Raw genomic sequence first — 21501 nt, 5'->3', positions numbered from 1 at the left:
AGTGGTATAGTACAAAGAAAGTAAAATTGTGGAAGAATGAATGGGGAATGGGGTAAAAGCAGCACTGAAGTTGCTTTAGCTGGCGTATTCAGGGAAGGTTCCATGAAGGAACAACCTTGGAATGGAGAAAATGTCAGGAGGGAGCCCCCCACACAAAGATGAGGGATGGGACAGGCCAAAGCATTATTCAGTCATTGCTCCCAGAGACACAGCAAATTCTGAAGCAAAGGTGCAAACCACCCACCCAAACTCTCAATAATTTTCCAGTTACATATATATATATAATGTATAATATATATGAATTTTATTTATAGAATATGACAGACATCAACTTTCAACTTTCAGAGCCATCTCCATGAGCACTGTCCAATGGAAAGAAAATGTCCAGTATATATAAAAGATTTTTAGCAGTCAAATTAAAAACTCCAAGGAATCAAGTGAAGCTGATATTAACAACATATTTTATTTAACCCAATGCATCTAAAATATTTCACTTTATGACAGAAAATTTTTTGAGGTATTTTATTTTTTTTCTTAGTAAATTTTCAAAATCCAGTTTGATTTTTAGAGCTAATCTCAGTTCAGACTAGCTACATTTTAAGGACTCAATAGCCACATGTGGTTAGTGGCTACTGTGATGGACAGCACAGGTCTATAGAGTTTGAATAACAGTTTCTAAAAGTTATAATGTTTCTTTATATTACATTTCTTTGGTTAATGAGAAAAAAAGCCAATATATGTAATATCTGTGGATTTTTATTTTGTTTTGTTTTTTGCTTCTCCCAATGAGGCCTTAAGCCACCTCATCCTTTAATACTATACTGAGAATATTTAAAAATTAAATCTTTTATTATTTTGTGGTACAGAGATTTTGCTTCCTCCCCATCACTTTTATCATCTCAATAAACTAAAAGGCTTTACATTTTTACTACCACACATTTTAGATCTTCTAACTCTTAAAAATGTATAGGCCCAGTGTGTGCACGTTGTCAGATTCTGTGCCATTAGAGACTGAACCAAAAAAAAAAAGGAAGCTTATTAATAGCAAAAGGCAACATGTCAGATGCAAGAGCCTGGGTTCGCCCAACTTGGAAACTAAAGACCAAAAGGAATGTCTTATGGGGCCTATTGGAAACATGTCTCCAAACTATACCAGCTGAATTCTTCTGTCCCGTGGCTCACCTGGGCTGCTGACTGAATACAAAAACTCTAGAGTTGCACATTAGTGAACAAGTGCCCAATTAAACCATCTGTATTCATCCAACTGCGGGATTCTAGAATAAGATACTCTTAAATATTTGTAGAATGAAGAAGGATAAAGGGCATTGAAGAATGGTGACAGGAAGAAAGAAGGGGAAAGAGAAAAGAGAGAAAAGAAGGGAATAAAAGGAGTTATGCATTGGGAAACAAATACATCTCTAGGGGTGCCCAGTGGGTTAAGCCTCTGCCCTCAGCTCAGGTCATGATCTCAGGGATCCTGGGATCGAGCCCCGCGTCGGGCTCTCTGCTCAGCAGGGAGCCTGCTTCCTCTCTCTGTCTCTGTCTGCCTACTTGTGACCTCTCTCTCTCTTTCTGCCAAATAAATAAATAAATAAAATCTTAAAAAAAAAAAAATCTCTAACTTGATCTGGGGGCTGGGGGGGCGGGGACTGTCTTTCCAGTCCTACCACCAGGCAACTCAGGAACCAGTTCTAAACCCTAAGTAGTTAGAGACCCCAAATCACTACTCTTTCAGTTTTTAACATTCTACATGAGAAATAGTTTGTGGGTCCCAAAAGATAGCCCACATGGAGCCTGTGCCCCCTCCCTCTTCTAAACCATTCTGTCCATACCCAGGAACCTAGATGTCCCTGCCAGTAAGACCCTCACTTCTCTAAGCGGCCTCTGAGGGATTCTTCCTGAATGTCTACTTGTGATGATGCCCTGGACCGTGTGAAGAACGGCCAAAGAGCAGCGGTTTGTGTGGAAGGATGTAAGAAGAACTGGACAGTTGCAGGCTGGGGTGTCCATCAGCATTACATAAGGCCTCTCAAGGTGTGGGAGTCCAAAGCGGGAAAGGAAGAGATCCTCTTGTTCTAGGCCCCACAAATATTAGAGGCTGGTGGTGTTTTCCATGTAAGACAGTCCAATCACATAGTAATTCTGCATTTCACATTGGTTTAAAATATGCTCTATTAGGCCCTGTATTATTCTTCCCGGTGGTCATGGGGAAGTGGTCTTTCATTTATGGTTCATTATAATTAGTGGTTGCCTACCTGGGTGCCTGGTTTGAACTTCAAAATAGGAAGAATAAGCACCAGCATCCTTACTTCTTTATTCATTGTTAGTACTATAGTTTATGCCGAAAGAGTGAACCAAGCCAGGAAGCATTTCTAGTTTGAGAGCCTGAAATCACAATCAAAGAGCTACCCGAAGTCTACATGGGTCCAATCACAATGCCACTGAAAATGGAGCCAGAGGGGAAAAGTCAGAAGTTTATGAGGCAAATCTGTAGAAACCACTTAAGAGATTCAGAAAGAGAAAGAGCTATCTGAATCAGTCTGAGAAAGTTTAAAGACCATTTCTACTTGGGAAGTTAGTTTGGCTTTGGGGATACAAAGGTAATCAGAGAAAGATGGAGCCTTAGTGATTTAGGCATATGGAGTCCTGAGACATACATTCATTTTAGGTTTCTTTTTCCCCCCACAGTTTTGAAAAATTTATCCTCGCAATTGCTTTCTTGATGGAGACATGAATTATGCTTCCTGAATAGTGATGAGTACATTTAAAAGGTTCAGGGCTGAATGCATGAATACTCAGACAGTCGGCTTCTTCTTCCTAACTCATAATTCCAGCCCTCCCAACCATTAAAATCAAATGGGTAAGCCCGTAAGAAGAAGCTTGCATGAAATATAGTCAAGACTTCAGCCCAATTTGGGTTAGGCCAGGTATGTCACAAAATAGCTTCATAAAAGAAAGGATCAAGGCAAAAGAGAAGCTCAAAAAATCTCAAGTTAATTAAGATCACTGGTTAACTTTTTTAAAAACAGATCTGTTAATCTCTAAAAACTAGCAGTTAATTTGATCTGCACAATATGTAGTATGAAATAACTGAATATTGTCCTGCTTTATTTTATTTTACTTGTTTTTTTCTCCTTTAAGTTTCAGATGAAGGAAAGAAAAACACAGGTCAAAGAAAGTGAAAGATAATATTTTTAAAAATCCAACCTGCACTTTTAAACAAGTTGACATTCAATCCAAATCCTCCTTACTATAAAAGACAATGAATTCACCACACACAGACAACATAATGGGGAAAAAAATGGAATGGTCAATTGTAACCAGTCCCTTATGTGTGTGTGTATGTGGTGTGTGTGTGTATGTGGTATGTGGTATGTGTGTGTATGTGGTATATACATATCCCTGTAATCACTTTTCTGTTTCCTTGTTTTCCTTCTCTGAGTAAACTCTCCAAGAAGGCAGAGACCCATCAATGCAATCAAAGGGCATTATAAATTCTACTTCTTATCTTTACACTAATACAAAAGTTGTTTCCATTAATCACTAAGTGCCCTGACAATCTAACTAGACTTGACTTCCATCTGTACAAACTCCAGGTAACTAAATGTGGACAAATGGGTATTATTGTATGAGTTAAATGACTGGCTCTAGTCAGAAAGAAAAGAGAAGTACTTGATTTAGAGAACAGGGACAGAATTAAGTAGGCATTACACACTTCACGGAGTTTATTTGGTTTCATTATGCAGTATCTACAGTTAGTCACACAGGGAGAAAGGAATAAAAGGAGTGTGAGTTAGGTGTTTAAATTTGTTCAAGTATTACAGTAATGAGTTCCACAATTTACCCAAAAAAAGTACAGTAAAATACCACTCTAATAGCACAGCAAGCTCCATTAGTCACTGTGGGAAAAGCAAAGTGCTTTAATTCCTTCCAAACTGTCAAGAAGACAAGAAGGGGTGGAATGGTTGAAAGTGCCTTTGTGAAGGATGTTACTTTTAATCCATCTAGAAATAAAGGTGGTGCTGAGCTGGGGGGCTGGGACACAAAAAAGAATTCTTTGTGTATCACGTTACCCCTCTCCCAAATGGGACACTGTGCTGGTTCCCTGCGGCTGCTGGAACAAATTACCACAAACTTGGTGGCTTAAAACAACATGCTTTATTTTCTGACAGTTCTGGAGGCCAAAGTCCAAAGTGCTTTTCTTTTTTTTTTCTTTTTTTTAAGATTTTTATTTATTTATTTTGAGAGGGAGAGAGACAAAGTGAGAGAGAGCATGAGAGGAGAGGTCAGAGGGTGAAGCAGACTCCCCATGGAGCTGGGACTTGATCCCAGGACTCTGGGACCATGACCTTAACCAACTGAGCCACCCAGGTGCCCCCAAAGTCCTTTTCTGAAATCAAGGTGTCGGCAGAACTCTTCTCCCTCCAGAGGCCCTAAGAGGGAGAATCCATTCCACACCTCTTGCAGGTTCTGGGCACTATTGATATCCTCCGGCTAGGGCCGCAACATTTCAACCTCGGACTCCTCCTGTCTGTGCATGCGTGTGTGCGCGCGTGTGTGTGTGTGTGCATGTGCATGTGCGTGTACATGTCTGTGTGGTCACTTTGGCCTCTTTTATGGACATGTGTGGCTGCAGTTAGGACCCACCTAGATAATATAGAATGCTCTCATCTCAAGATCCCTCAACTAAATCACATCTGCAAAGACTTTTTTTTGGTCATATAAGGTAACATTAACATTCACAGGATCTAGGAATTAGGATGTAGATATCTTTGAGGGAGATATATTTTAGCTTACATAAACACCATTCAAATGAGTGGAAAATATCTCATGTCTTTGAGTATAATTTCATCATTCATTGCCAAAGTGTTCAAGGTGTCAGAGGACAAAGAGTTCCCTTATCTCTACCCCACAGTAATGTTAATGAAAGGCAGGACGTGGGAAAGGGTAGGAACACTGGTCCTGGCCTACCCCAAACTACCTTACTTGGCCCAAAGTGGTATCTCCCTCGTATAAGACTATGACTCAAAAGGGCTTTCTGACAAGCACAGACTTTGCTTATCTTGACAAGCCATCTCTTGTGATGATGCACTTCATACGGCCATTTTATTTCAGTCCTCGTTTTCAGGGTCTACATTCTATCACCACACACTCCTTGTTCTAAATGTATCTCTATCTGTCAACATCCCTTGACCAAAATAGTTTCATCTATGTCCTCAGAGTCCAATGACAGCACTTCTCTCTGTCTTCCGTTCACCGCCCTGCTTCCTCCCACCTCGAAAGGCCTCCCCTCTGTCCTTCCTCTTCAGTGTGACTTTGGATCTCACAGTTCTCTCAGTATACTCTTCCCCCTCTGAGAACTATTAACCTTTTGTGGCTCCTGAAATGACATTGCCAACAGCTGCTCCTCAAGTTCTCACCCAGTGGTTCTCAAATAGCTCCTAGAAAGCCTCATAAAATGCAGATTCCTGGGTCCCCTGGGAGATTCTGGCTCAGTACATTTGAAGAGGAACCCAAGAGGTTCCTTCTTACAAGCACCCAAGTAATTCTGATGCATGTGGTCTATAAGCCAGAGTTTGAGAAATGTTGTTCTGTAACCATATTACCAGCTGCCTTGTGAACCTAGCGACATGCTTCTCCACCTGCAAAAACTAAACTTGCATGAATGCAAATATGGCCTTGCCAGGGGTTGACTCTCTACTTCCCTTAGCGGCAGTACCATACTTTCAGGTATCCAGGAGAGTACCTTTGACTTTCTCCCTTGCCCCACTCCCCAGATTCCAATCCACTTCTAGAATATTTCACTGAACACTCTCTAGAACACCTCTGGCAGAATACAGAATCATAGGATTCCGAAGAGGCAATGAATTAAGAGGTAAACTAGCCATACCAGTCCCTTCAACTCTCAGGAAACTGAAGCCCAGAGAGGTTCCAGCAGAAGATGAAAAGCAAAGTACCTGAAGCTACCTCTGGAGGCCGGGGGGAGGGGTTCGGTTTTTCCAGGCCAGCAGGATCTCTGGAGCCAGACTATTTGGATTTACATCCCCAGCTCCAGCTCTGCCACCTACCAGCTGCATAGCATCAGAAAGTAACCTAACTCCTCTATGTGCCACCATTGCAAAATGGAGATAATAGTACTCCCTACTCCATTGCCTTGTGAGGATTAATGGGTCAGTCAATATATAGAAAGTGTATACAACAGAATATAGGTAATGCTAGTCACATGTTGGCTATTATTATTATTATTATTATTATTATTATAAAAGACACCAGGAGTATGCCCTAAATTAAAGCTTAACTTCTGTTTGATACCTGTCTGCTAACTCTATAGGTCTGCAACACGCATGTACATGTACTGTCTTTAACTTTAAAGGACGTTATTTGGCTCAAAAAGAGGTTGCAGACTCCCAGGTGTCACCATTTTTATAGACACGAAGAACACACAAGCCACAGGTGTCAAAAAGCCGAGGTATATATCCATCATTTGCCTGAAAATAAAGGTTATCTCTGACACATTCTGGCAGGCAGCCATTATTATAAAATATTTATTGGGCACTACAAAATGCTGCAGGCATGGCACAAAATCTAGAATAACAGTCTCTCCAGGCCCTAATTGATTATGGGCCATATATTTTTAAGGGGAGATGCTACCGAGTTACTTAACAGAGAAAGAAAGATTCTAAGCTTTCAGGCAAGGGAAAAATCGTATCATCTTAAGGATGATATCATCTTAAGGATAATCGTATCATCTTAAGGAATAGTGATGATTCATGGCTGGTTTAGGGGGTCTGTCTGTATTTCTTCTTTAGCAGCACCATGTCCGAATCTCCCATGGCCTTTATACAGGGGAAGTGTGGTGCTGGCATTTACACTGGCATAGACACATCTTCCAGTTATAGGATCATTTCATAGACTAAAGATCTCTACTCTTTGAGGGCAGGCACTGGGGTACGAGAGGATATTGTCTATTATAAATATGAGACCACAGGCACAAGACCATAAAATTTTCAATTATGTTAGCTGGGAGGGGTTAGAGGGAAAGAAAATTGGCAAATGAAATGAAACAAAATGAAATATTTGAAAATGAGTTGTCATTGGGAGAACTCAAAATATTTTTATTTATTGTACCATTACTGACCTTTTCTTTATTATCATTTTTTCTTTCCGCTAAAGGGGAACATGCCATTAAGATGAAATTTGGTGTAAATGATACAGTAAGACTCAGGACAAGACATTCAAGGCTTAATTCTTTAAAAATAAAATCACACATCTCCCTCTACTAGACTCCTGAACACATGTACAAACAGACCTCCCTTTAGTGATTCTGAAGGGAACAATAGTCCCCAGAGTCAGAGAACAATTCTTAGTTGGATAACCTAGTCATCCAAAAATGTGCAAATGTATGCATTCCATAATTTTAAAAATAGCTGATACTAAAAAGAAATTTAAAAAGGGGAGAGGAATGCTGAATATAAAACAGTATCAGCAGACTAAAATCTCACCTTTCTTTTCCTTTTCTAGTCATCTTTCATTCAGTGGAAGTTCACACAGTGACATCTAGTGCACCTGGCGTGGCTATGACAGCCAGGAAGGGGCTGAGAAACTGCCTGGCACACTCCAGTTTTCTTTCTAGCTAAAATAAGCTCATGCAGTAAAGCGGAAAGGCTCGTCTTTCCTCTCAGACCCCAAAGTACATGCATCCCCTAATTATCATTTGAATCTATTTAAAAATGTATCATGCTTATGGACTCTAATTCCAGCCTAGTTCATTTCCCCACAGTTAGACATGCTGGATCATTAATATCCATAATGAAGGAGAACTGCAATTCAGGAACTTAGAAAGTAGGACCCCCTCATTCTAAGACGCTTGCCAAGATGGCACAGCAGCTTCTGAGCTACCCTTCCTAAGCCTTTCCCAGTATTTCTGCCTTTAACACACAACCTAAAACACCAACTAGCTTGGCTTCTGAGTTCTCCTACAAGAAGCCCATGAGAGACCTGCAGAAAGACACTGCTTTTTTTTTGCAAAGCATCTTTCCTACAATGGTCTTATCAAATGAGTTCCAACTCAGATGACGTTCTGTAAGGAAAGGATCTCCAAATTAATTCCTTCAGCTAGATTAGAAGCTCTTTAAGAGTCAAGAGTTGGAATTTCCCAAATAGCCACTTTGTGCCTTATACAGAATAAGTGCACTGAATGGGTTTTCTTCTGCTCACTTTGTATTAAGAGCTGCCTTTTTAACTGCTAATTTCTTCCTTACCTATACTTCAGCATTACCCATGTGCTTTATCTTCTACAAATACTGGTGGGAGGCTGGAGAAGAGCTAAGAGAATCCAAAGGCAAAGGTGAGACCCTTCCAGAGAATACATTCCACATAAGAAAGTTTAACTTCTGCAGTTGGTCAGGGACGTTAGTCAAAGCTGCCGTACTCCCTCCCACAGAGGACCTATGGGTGCAAGAGGAGACAGTCTTCCTAACACATGCTTAGTTCAAAGAGTACAACTGGCTGACGAGTATTTACTTAAAAAAGAAAAAAAATCACTCAACCTACCATTAAGTTTGAGTCAATGAGCTAAACTGCACCAAGATATATCAATAAACTCAAAATGCCAGCCAATTTGACAAAACAATTCGACATCTAATAATCTATTCTAAGTAAATTAAAAATGTAAATGTACATGAAAATGTCTACACATTCCAGCGTGATTCATAATAGTAAAATTAAAAGGTTACACCTACCTATCCCATGCTAGGAGATTGACTTGTTTAATTCGTGTGCCCAACTACATCCCTGGTGTCCCAAATTCCTGGTCCCCGAGTTCACCAGCCATCACTATAGAATTTCCAGCATGCAACAGCTTCCTATCTTGGCTGCCTGTGTGTCTCTTCCTCTTTGGCACTGCAGAAGGGCCCCAGAGTCCAATACTCCTAGAGTAACTTCAAGGAAGGTAAAATGAGAGACCATGGATGTTCCATGGACACTATGGATGGTGTCTCAGGGGGTCTCCAGCAGAACTGCACCCCTGGTGACCCCATAGTAGGCCTCTCATCAAGGTACTCCCTTCCCTACTTCATTTTCCCATTTATTAAATGGGGTTGCAGGGATCACCTCCAAATAAACTACCTGCACGCAAGTCCTTGTCTTATGTCTGGAGAGCCCCAAAATAAGACAATTAGGCCATATCCATAAATTAGTATTTATTAACTAAAATTCATGTCCATGTGACAGGCTCATGCTGGTTCCAGAGCTAGAGATGACAATGGGCCAACCGACGAAAACCGAAGGTACAAGTCACCCTGATACTCTGAAGGGAGACAGAGCAGCTACGTGCAATCAGGGGCCAGACATCACCACATTTCATTTATTCGGATGCAGCAAAACTAGCCCTTCTCCTCCCAACTTTCCCCTTCTCAATGTCTCTGTGAAGACAATGGGGGAGGTTGGGAGTCATCCTGGGCCTTTAGGGAGATGCTGAGTTCATGCTGAGGTGTTATCTCCTTGCCTCCTTGCCTCCCTATTGGGAAGCATCCTCCTTCCCAAATACCAGAGAAGAGGCTCCAAAGGAAAAATTTTAAAGGCTGCAGGATATTCTGAAGAAGCAGAGATGAGAATACAATGTCCCTGAAGCAAACCATCTGATGCTAGTGAGAATCTGTGGGAGGGTCTGCCATGCGCCCTCCAGAGCTCCAGGCATAGCAGACACAGAAAGGGGTGCCTAGTCTGAGATTTGTGAAGGAGGGGTGCCTGCTGGAGGAGCCAGTGCAGTAAAACTTGAAGGGCCCAAAATGCAGCTTAGGAAAGAAAGTAAGGGAGTGCCCCCACATACAGTTGTCTATGGCCACTTGGTGAGCTGTCCTGGAGATGGAAAGGGGTAAGCTTTGAAACTTGAAGTATTAAAATGTACTGGACTCACTCAGCCTTAGAGAACTAAAAATGGAACTGCTGCAGTCAGAGAAAGCAACAGGAAAGTTGAGGAATCTGACCAGGATCACTGAAAGCCAACACCCAGGAGGAAAGGAGCACAGGCTGAAAACAGAGACTAAGACACTAAAAGCCCCCCAAATTGAGAAAGTCTCAATGAAATCACAAAATACTTATATAGAAAAATATAAAATACTACATAAAAAAGGATGTAACAAAAGACAAGAGATCTACAGAGATACAGAGGAAATGGATGGATTGGTAAGGAAGGAAATACACTATGTTGACCAACATTATCTCTGAGAGGGGGAACTGTGGGTGATGTTATTTTCTTTATAATACTCTATTGTCTATATACTTCTTAAGTATATGCAATTTCTGAAATTAAAAAAGAAAACATGCTATTTTAGAAGGATACAAAAGCAAAGAGAATTAATGCCAAGATATAGTCTACTTTTAAAAATATGAATTCAGGGGCACCTGGGTGGTTCAGTGGGTTAGGCCTCTGTCTTTGGCTCAGGTCATCATCTCGGGGTCCTCGGATCGGCCCCCATCAGGCTCTCTGCTCAGCAGGGAGTCTGCTTCCCCTTCCTCCATTGCCTGCTTCTCTGCCTACTTGTGATCTCTGTCAAATAAATAAATAAAATCTTTAAAAAAATATATGAACTTCAGCCTCTGCTCTTCACCTCACTTGCAAACTGGTCACTGCCTGGGTCTCATGACTGACCACCAGCAGCAAACACCCCGAAGAACAATTCTCCTCTGACCATCTCTTTAAAGCTGATGAAAGTAAAATTCTCACAGGGACTACAATTTTATTACTCAGTGATATGCACTAAACAAGAAGTTAAAAACAATAAATTAATGGGAAAAGAATATTAAAGGAATTTCCTTAACCTTACACTGCATTATATGAATTCTGAGCTGTCCCAGGGAGGAGGAAGGATTTGATAGCAGGCCATCTAGGCCTCCCTTGAACGATGTTTGAAACTACTGTATTCCAAAGACAAATTCTCTTTGTGTTTCTGGGAAAACTTGGGGCCCCTAAACCCCTCAATCTTAGATAAAACATTGAAGCAGAAGAGCACAGTGATTATGGACACTGCTCTGGAGTCAGCTCAGCCTGGGATCTGATTCAAGCTCGTCACTTCCTGGCTGTGGTAATTAGGTATGTTACTTAACTTCTCTGTGCTTCAGTTTCCATGACTATAAGATGGAGCTAATAATGCTATCATGTGGTTTAAATAAGTCAACACATGTGAAGTTTTCAGAAGAGTGCCTGACTCTTAGTCACTGCTATCAATGATATTCATGGGTACAACTGAAGCAAGTACTCCTGGTTAATTAAATGCCACTTTGCACCATTTACTTAGGAGTAAATCACCCAAACAATGAAATCCCCAGGTTCTTGTCTTTTGCCCATAGTTAGCAAGTTCCATGACTTTAGCACCTTTACCCAGAGAAGAAAGGTCAGAAGTCATGGGTTCTAGAATCATATAAATGGTCACTGTCACTGTCTTGCAAGTATTGAAGTCACCAATCAACTGTGCCTCAGTTTCCCTGTCTCAAAAGAGTACGATGACTATCTTCGCTTGTCCCACCAATTTCACAAGGTTGTCAAGAACAGCAAATGAGAAAATGTGTGAACATGCTTCGAAAAAGTAAAAAGCACTATATAATACAAGTAATTCTAAACCAATAATTTAAATAAGAAGGTGAGACTAACACATCCTTCCAACTTCTGAGGAAGAACCCTTAAAAAGATTAAAATCTAAATTACGTCAGGATTTCATTGCTCCGTACTCTCCCAGGCCATTACTACTATTGGTACTTACATGGTATGTCAGTGTGTGTACACAGGCATCAGTATGCCACAGGCTTCAATATGGTAGCCATTAGCCACATGGAGCTATTGAGCATGTGCAATGTGGCCAGTCCAAAGCGAGAAGTGCTATCTGTGTAAGACACACCAGATTTTGAAGACGGATAAAAGAATGTAAAATATCTCACTAGCAAGGTTTATATTTGCTACCATGTTGATTCTTTTATGTTGACTACGTGTTACATTGACTACATGTTGGATATATTGAGTTAATTCAAATACATTATGAACATTAATTTCATGTGTTTCTTTTTCCTTTATAATGTTAATAGTAGAATGTTTAAAATTACATAGATGGCTCACATTTTTTTTCTGTTGGGCAATGCTGCCTCAGACAAGAACAGATCGATTTTTAAGAGGGATCTGGAAACACAATGTCCGTAAATGAAGTACCTGGAGGCATGTGAGATGGGAAAACAGTAGGTTTTTCGCACTTAGGTTTTTGTGCCACAACAATCCCATCGTTACAAGGGGCCTCAGCATTAAAGCATACCAGTAAGGTAAATAAAAATTCTGGCAGTCCAAAAGGAAACATTAAATTAAATGGCCTTTTTAAGACAAATTGTTGCTGTGAACGAATGACAAGGGCAATCATGAGCGTGCACAGGCAGTTCCAGGTAAGTGCCCGCAGGAGCCCAAGGGAGGCCACAGAGCCCCCAGGCGAGGCCAGCACCTGCCCCAGCAGCTACAAAGTGTGCTTGAGCAGACACAGAACATTGGAGCCAGACATTCAGAGGCCACAAAAATCACAAGCCCCTCTGTTACCTTTCGTGGACAGCATGGTCTAACAGGTATCAAATTCATAGAACAGAATGAGGAAAAGGCATGCCATATGTTCAGTCCTTAAAGGACACTTTGGAAGGACAAGCCAGAAAACAGCAGGAAAGATTTTTTTTTTGGTGTGTGTGTGTGTGTGTGTGTGTGTGTGTGTGTTTTACCTGTTCAACTCTGTCTACACCAACATTTCTGGAGTTTCTCGACTACAAGCAAAGAGAACATGAAAATAGGTTGGCTGTACCCAACAAAGACCCATGGTCAAATAGCCAGCAACTTATCCATTTGGGGTATAGTTCATGTTTTGTGCCAGACACCTGAATTCAGGGCCTGGCCGATAAGTAGTTTGCAGAGGGCTCGGCTGCTTGCAATGGATGCACGTAAGGCCAAGTGAGTGATGCACTAAAGAGAAAAAAACCAAATGTTTCATTATGATATGAATTCATTTTATATTATTTAATGTTCTGTTTGTTTCCATAAAAGCAGCAGGGGGACCCAGAATTAGTAACCAATGTTGATTTTCAAATATAGAGGTTGGAAGGGAAGAATTTAACAATTAAATGAGAAGGAAATATCACTTTCCAGTCCAATGTGGACTTATTTTGAGAAAAAAAAAAAAAAAAAAAAAAAAAAAAAAAAAAAAAGTAAAACAGTACACAGAGCAATTACAGATATAAATTCAAATTTGAAGAGAAATTATAGCTCCAAGTATTTAGAACTCAAAAAAGTGATCATCTATCTGGTCCGCAAAGCCCTGAAAAAAGAAGTTTTATGAAAGTCTAAGTGGAGTATCTTTCAATGTTCTTCTACCTTAAATTTTTAGATTTCCCTGAAAAGCAGATGAAAATAAGTTGCAAATACTAGAGTACCCGATACTGTAGAACTTGTCAATATTGTAGAACTCACGAGGAGACCATTAATAAGGGAAGGGGTTTTGGGAAATTCATTTGAGTTGGATTTTACCTATAAGCTAGTCAGCAAATTGAGCCAGCCAGTTTGTCAGCCAGCTGTATTATTCAGGGTTTGACAACTCAGGATGTTAGCAGGAAAGGTCAACAGATTTCCTCATAGAGACTGCCCAAGCATTGTGTTGGGGACTCAGAGGTTCTGTGTGCCCTCTGGCTTGGCAAGGAGTGCTACCGTGGACGAGGGATGTCTGACTCGAAGAGGCCACGGCTATCCTTGCGCCATGTCTTTGCTTTCCCTACAGTGGAAAGTGTAGCTGTGGAAACACCTTTCCTACCATTCTGTTCTGGAGCCAGTTCATTTAGAATAGATGATTTCACAAGCTACTGATAGCAGACTCAGACTGTTGTACTCAAAAAAGCAGAGTGTAGGAGCTATTATTTCCCAAGCTCACCTCTTCCTACTGCTCTGACCCGCTCTTCCTAACATAAGGTACTTGTACTTACTCATAACCTCTCTTTCAAGGGCATATTAACCTCCTCCTTCCACCTCCAACACAAAATGTTCTCCAACACATGAAAATTTCTCTGCTGTGCACAAACTATGGATGACAGAGATGCAAAAGCGAAGATCTGTATCAAAACAAAACAAAACAAACAAACAAACAAAAAATCACAACCGTGGGTAGGAGAAGAATCAATGAAACAAGATGGGATTGGGAGGGAGACAAACCATAAGTGACTCTTAATCTCACAAAACAAACTGAGGGTTGCTGGGGGGAGGGGGTTTGGGAGAAGGGGGGTGGGGTTATGGACATTGGGGAGGGTATGTACTTTGGTGAGTGCTGTGAAGTGTGTAAACCTGGCGATTCACAGACCTGTACCCCTGGGGATAAAAATATATGTTTATAAAAAAATGTTTTTAAATGTAAAAAAAAAAAAAAAAACCTATCCTGAATCATAAAAAAAAAACAAACAAACAAACAAAAAAAACACACAACCATTTACCTCCAAAAGAACACTATAATGTTCTCTTTTCAAATTATTCAGACCTATTTTTTGAGGACTTAATGAATGCCGACCCTGCCCTTTAGCTTGCTGCCATCTGCCAGGAGCCATCTCCCAGGCAGAAAGGTCACAATGCTGTGTGACGCAGGCACCAGGGGACAGACAGGATCCAGGCTTCCCTCCTCGATGTCATTCACCTCTCCTGCACCAACACAAGCCAGAACCAGATATCTCTGTCAATGTCAGACAGTCGCGTATCATCCATTAGAGGTGGCCAAAGCTCAACAACTTTGAGCTTGCCTTGAAAAGTGTCCAGACGCTTGTACCCATTTGGCAAATATTTACTCAAATCCATACAAAGGAAGCACATCTTTTCCAATTAGAATGATGTCTGTTAACAAAGACAGTGAAATAACAAGTTGAACCATGTGAAACTGCCATTTTTCTCAGTCAAATATAGTCAATTACCAGCAATTCCATATGCTTCAAACTAACCTTGCACAGACGATTATCTGAACTGGTATTGGCACTAACTTAACTAGGATATGATATCTAGAAGTTTGTCATCTGAGACACAGAACAAGATAACGAAATATCTTATTTCAGAAACATTTCAGACTGTGGTGGTTTCCTTATGAAAGAAAATGTACTTCTATGTCACATATTTCTTCTCGTCCATTGCCTTTGGCATTCATTTATTGAATATTTATGTCAAGTTCTGCCAAGTGTATCCAATGAGACTCATGTTCTAGTGGAAGAGACAGACGTGTGATGAGGTCCCTGTGAGAAGGAAACCAGGGTTCAGAAGGAATATACCAGAGGTCTGCCCGACCCCTGGAGGCATCCAGACAGACTCTTAAGTCGGAAGAGGCAGCATTTTGGCTGGATTCTCAACAATGGACAAGGAGACCAAACAGATGTCCAAGAGCTGCTGGGGTGGGTGGTAAGGACAGGGTCAATTTCTAGGTAGTCCTGATTCCAAAAGAGTCTGACATACCATTTTTCCATTCACAGCATCCATGGCTTATCCTGCTATTCTGATTCATTACAACTCTATCTTTTCCAGCCGTTGGTCACAATGAATAAATAGTAATATTAAAATACCACCAGGGAAGATCCATCATACTCAGCTCCTAATTGGGGAGGAAAAATATCTTGAAGCTTCGTAGGTGTTTCCATTTAGTCTGGGGAGTACGGTCATGTTAACTGACTAGAAAAATACTTGGGGAGCTCAATTTTGCGGCTAACATTGTAATTCCCTCAGTTCCATTCAAATTTTGCCTAATCTCTGGTCATTAAGGATAATATAAAACAGACCTAAAATTTACTTTCAGGGGAAAATAAAATGTGCAAGGCCTGAGACCTGCTCTTGCAGTAACCTTCTGGTATGGGGGTTGCCATTCGGCTTTGCCCACGTGGCATCTGAAGCTCACAGAGGGCGGAGCTGCTCTGCTGTCATGCAGCTACAGGTCTGCCCCAGCCCTGCTTCAGAACGGCACTAAGAGGATTGTCTTCTCTGGCATTAAGGGGATTGTCTTCTCTGGCAAGGAAAGGCCACTGGAACCCAGAGAAGGAAAACAAAGGGCACATTCCTCAGAGAAGCTGCCAAACACTCATATCTTTATGTTGCATTATACTTGTCACCGTAAGATGTATGTTGCTGGCATCTCCTGCCCTGTCCGGCCGCCATCAGCCATCAGACCCTCCCACTCAGCGTCCACAGTGAGCACGCAGCTGCTGCAACTGGGAGAAAAATCAAATACTTTTTCTATGTCTCATTATCAAAGCAAAATGGAACAGTAACTGCCCAATTCAGCTTATATAAGAAATTCAATGAATTACATTTCCATGAATTAAAAAAAAAAAAAAAAAAAAAAAAGTACAAACGTTAGGACCGAGATGGGAGGGACGGAAGTCCCTTGGCCAGAAGCGCAAAGCTTTGCGGTTGGGGCCCAGGCTCTGAGGCTGTGTGGCCACGCTGAGGACCACCCAGCCTTCTCTGCTCTTGCAGTTTGCCCCCTGCCCCCCACCTCCTTCTGCACCCCCTTTCAAACTCTGGGACCTGAGCAAGCAGGAGGCAGCTCCACTTCGCCAGCTAACCTGAGCATTATAACCCACCATAAGCTAAGATGTGTTTGCACTCATCCTTTTAGTTAAAGATCTTATTTTGGGGGCGCCTGGGTGGCTCAGTGGGTTAAGCTTCTGCCTTAAGCTCAGGTCATGGTCTCAGGGTCCTGGGATCGAGCCCCCCATTGGGCTCTCTGCTCAGCGGGGAGCCTGCTTCCACCTTCTGCCTGCCTCTCTGCCTACTTGTGATCTGTCAAATAAATAAATAAAATCTTTAAAAAAAAATCTTATTTTAGTGAGGCATAAAGAAGTTGAGGGAGTGATGGGCAGTGCATTAGGGTGTTTCCCAACTGGAACACTAAAAACAAAAACAAAAACAAAAATTTAAAATAAAAAAAACAACAACACACCTTTTGGTTGAAACATAACACACATGCCCAAAAGGGCACAAATCGCAGGTGCCCAGTGATAACCCCTGGAGAACCTACACCCCACTAACAACAGAACATTACCCCTAGAACCCCATCCTATTGCCCCTATCCCATTGCCCACATTAAGGGGAACCTCTCTTCTGACTTCTAACACCGCTGATTGATTCATTTGGCCTCAAACTGGGACTTTTGAGTCCCAGTAATTATGCTGGAACAAGAGGCGTACACCAGGACTCTCCATGACGAACCCAGGTGTATATTACCATAAACGTAGCCCCATTTGGTCTGCTTTGGTCCATTTCTCAAGACACTTTGTGCTGGCCCCCTATTTCAACACTTGTACATTCTGTGTACTTGCTAAATATGCAGCAAACTCTCTGCTACTAGAGGTCAGTGTCATTTCTGATTCATGCTTTTCTCCCAGTACCATTCAGTGACTGTCTCATGCTGCCAGGGGCTAGATGAAGGATCCAACAAGCACTCGTGTTTCTGAATTCCCCATCCCTCATGATCAGGCTGGCCAGAGAAGATATGCTTTTACCTCCATCCAGCCCTGATGATGGGATTTGCTAAGAGAAGCTGCAGCCTGAGGAAAGTCTCCTGTCAGCCAAGTCAGCCTGACCCCCTCCTGCCATCAGGCCATTACATGACCTGTGGCTTTTGGCTAGTCCTTCCCATTCTCTGTGCATGCCTCCCCTCCCCTCCTGGCTGTGTGCCTGTGCGGGGCAGGGGTGGGGGGCAGGTAGTGATGCCACACACTCTCAACTGTCAGGCTCCTTCAAGCCCTCCAGGCCTCCAGCTTGGTCATGCCTGCATGGTCCAATCAGTAGGAATCTTGTTAAGCCCCCTGGGAAAGAACTCCCACCTCAGAGCCTTGGTATCTGAGCAAATCCTTCACACTCCCACTCACCCCACCCCAGCCCACCCCCGCCATCTGATCACGCGGGCCTGCCTTCAGCGAGAATCCTCTCGAGTCTTTTGGCTACAGTGCCCCGTACTCCCCAGTTTCCTCTTCATAACCTTCCACCCATCACCTCCACCCTGCCCCTCAACTCTAAGTCCCTCCTTGTCCACACTGTGCTGGGGACTGAGCCCAGCTCCACCCTGAGGTCTCCCCCCACACCCCGGCGGCAGGTGTTCCCCAGTAAAACCTGTCCTTATGCTTCAACTGCGGTCAGACTCTGGTTCTCTGGGAGGGAGGGAACACGCGTGCACACATGCATGGGTTTTCGTCTTCGTTTTGCTGCCACTGGTCTATGTTAAGACAAAATAACTCCTTTCCAGCCCCCAGCCCTCCCGTGCCTTGCACCCACCATTTGACCCGCAGGCAAATGAAGCCATTCAAATATTTGTTCATCATGTCATCTGTTCCCATCCGACCTTGCAATTCCTGTCATGCCCCACATGTCAGTTTGAAGCATAACGTCATTAATACCTCCAGTGCACTAATGGATGCTTCACACATGAACGCATTAATGAAATGTGTTATTGTTTTCCCTCACAGGACATTAACAATCTACCTCACGCTGCGGCCCGAAGCCCCGCGGAGCTGCTGAAAACCACTAGCTATCAAATGAACCCTCAGTTCCGCCTCAGTAACTTTAAGTTCAAGTTTATCACTGAAGCGTCACTCATGTGAGAAGAAGATACAAGCCTCTGAGGGCTCTGGGGCCCAGCTTCAATTACCATAAAGAGTAACAGGAGGCCGGGCTGCAGGAAGGGGTGGAGGTGGCAGTGGTGGGAGGGGCCGCCTGCCTGGACACAAACGCTGTCAGAATGAAATAGGAAGGACCCCGGATGCCACTCGGATGATTTGTTTCTTATTTCGCCCCTTTGTCTATGGACTGATGGCTTGAATAATGAAGACGGTATTGGTTTTCTTCCTGAGTATGCCAGCACAGGAGGTCTGCTTTTCTGATGGCACAGCTGACATATTAAGAGGGATTAAAGTTTCTGTACACAGGCAATGTTTAAATTAGCTTCCTTAAGCCCCCAAAGAAATCTTTCCAGCTGATTTGCAAAATGAACCCCAGCACGGCCTGCAGCCACCCTGCACAGGTTGCCTAAACAGAGCCACGGTGTTCTGTTTGGCCAGCTGTTTTGCAAAATCAGAAGAAAAGGAAAGGTAATTCCCTTTCAACATTGCCTCAGCCAGTATTTCTTCTGTAATTAAAATTGAAAGCTTTCCCCAACAGGTTCTCAGAGGCTCTCCCGGAGAAACAGATTTCTCTTCTCCTGTATAATTAAGCGCAAATTGTAAGGTGCAGGGCTTTGCCTTAGCAAAGCGGTAAATGGTCAAAGGTGTTCCATCCAAGGCTGGGGGAAGCTTTTGTGTTTGGTTAGCTGTTAGGAAATGCTAATTGCTTTTTCTCTTGCCATTAGGCACTAATCCCCGCTGTGCTGGAAATTTTTTGCAGGCTGGGGCCAGAGAGGTGAAGGGTATAGATATACAACACAAATGCCACATACAGAATCACCTGTACTAGGGAATTGTCACAAGGCCAGGGAGAGGACTGTTTGTCCAGCAATTGTTTGTGCCAACAAAACACGCACCCACTTTTATTCTTGTCCTGGGGAACGGGTTTAAGAGGAGATATTAAATGTGGTCTCTGAACGTCTCGTCTCGGGTCACTAAGCATGGACCCTAAACAGAAGTTGCCAATCGCAATTACACATCTAATCAGAATGCCCCCCTCCCCCAGCTCCTGCCAAGAGAAGTCAAGGCTTAACTCTTTCCTGGGCTGCTGACTGCAAGAACTTGGCTGACTGCTTGCCTGCCAGAGGCCTGGGCCCACATCTCACAGCTGCTCCTCCAAAGGGGAGAAAACCCACAGCAAGCTTCAGCCTATACAGTATGGCCTTTCTCCCGGAGGCCACTCCTTGCAGGACGGTATATTCTGCTTCTCACACAGCAGACAAGGCAAAATGGGCGGGAGCCATATCACCCTAAATACCTCTGCCTCTGTGGGTCTCACCCCAGAAATGCCATTTAAAGAACGGGCAGCGGGAACTGTAACCGAGGGATGGCAACTCTTCCATTTTCTGTTAGCCCTAGGCAGAAAGCCTCTAGAAAGGCCCCACGGGTTCTGCCCCTGGTGTTCCCACCCAGTATCATCATCCCCTCCCTCAGTGTGGACAGGACCTGTGACTTCCTCCTAAACAACTGAGTACGGCAAAAGTGAAGGGTGTTTACAGATATATGGAAGTCCCAAATCAGACAATCTTGAGTAAATCAGAAAGGAGATTATCCCAAGTGGACTTGACTCAATCAGGTGAAAGACCTTAGAAGAGGGACTAGGCTCTCAATAGGTCGAAGATTCTCTTGCTGGCTTGAGGAAAGAAGCAGCCATGATGGGGAGGCCCACAAGGACTGGAGGGGCCTCCAGGACCTGTGGTGACCCCCAACTGACAGCCGGCCAAAAGCTGGGGCTTGCAGTCATAGAGCAACCAGGAAATGAATTCTGCCAACAATTCCAATCACATGAAAGAGGATTCCACCCCTTCCTCATCCAGATTAAAATAAGGCCAGCTGACAAGTTTATTAGAACCTGAAGGGTCCCTAAGCAGAAGACCCGGTTAAGCCATGCCCGGGCTCCTGTCCCAGGAACTGTGAGATAAAACCTGTTTTAAGCCATTAAGTCTGTGGTAATTTATTATGCAACAGTAGATAATACAACCTCTGAGCATTCAGATCTGCCATTTTAAAAATACTGGTGTTTCACTTATGCCATAGTCATGGTCCTCATCATTAAGATCTTTAAATCACCGGACAATTAAGTTCCTTCAGTGCATCACCCCTTGGGCCCATGGTGCATACTTTCTGAGACAAGTGGTTGAGATTTGCTGTCATTCACTTTTCATTTCTTCTCAACTTTGCCTTTTTTGTCAATGAGACAACCCATATTGCAAAGAAAGATCTTCAAGTGAGTGGAAAATTACATTAAACAAAGAGCTATGGGTCCTATGCCTGACATACAAATATTACAAATGTATTTTTTCTTTCAATTACGCTTTCTACATGCTCCTAAAAAGCACAGGCTCAGTAAAGAGAAAAATCATACTTTATTCCTGTTTGTCCTTAGCTTGAGGCTTATGTAGTCTCATGAACTACCAAAAAACTTTCAGAGTTCTCAACAAATACATTTTATAATTTAGATCATTTTAGAAATCAACTGCCATATACAAACTTTTTTGTTCCCCCTCATCGAGTTTAACAGGCTGAATTTATTCCTATGGAAGAGCAGGCCACGAAAGGCCAGGACCCTTTCAATACTCCGAACTCCAGAAATGATGAATTATTATAAAGTGATTCCAATTAAGACAGAGTGCTATTTGCACATTGATTTAAAAAATAACAAATCGACAGACTATAAAGAGAAGCCCAACACAGGGCTTCTTGAAATTCACATTCACATCTTGAAATATGATGTATGGAAGCTATGACATTACAAATCAGAGGGGAACTGTGTTCTACATAGTAACTTGTACCCCACAGTGGATTCCCAGTGTG

The sequence above is a fragment of the Mustela lutreola genome, chromosome 12 (assembly GCF_030435805.1).
Source record: "Mustela lutreola isolate mMusLut2 chromosome 12, mMusLut2.pri, whole genome shotgun sequence".
NCBI lineage: Eukaryota > Metazoa > Chordata > Mammalia > Carnivora > Mustelidae > Mustela > Mustela lutreola.
Note: the sequence above shows the minus strand (reverse complement) of the source record.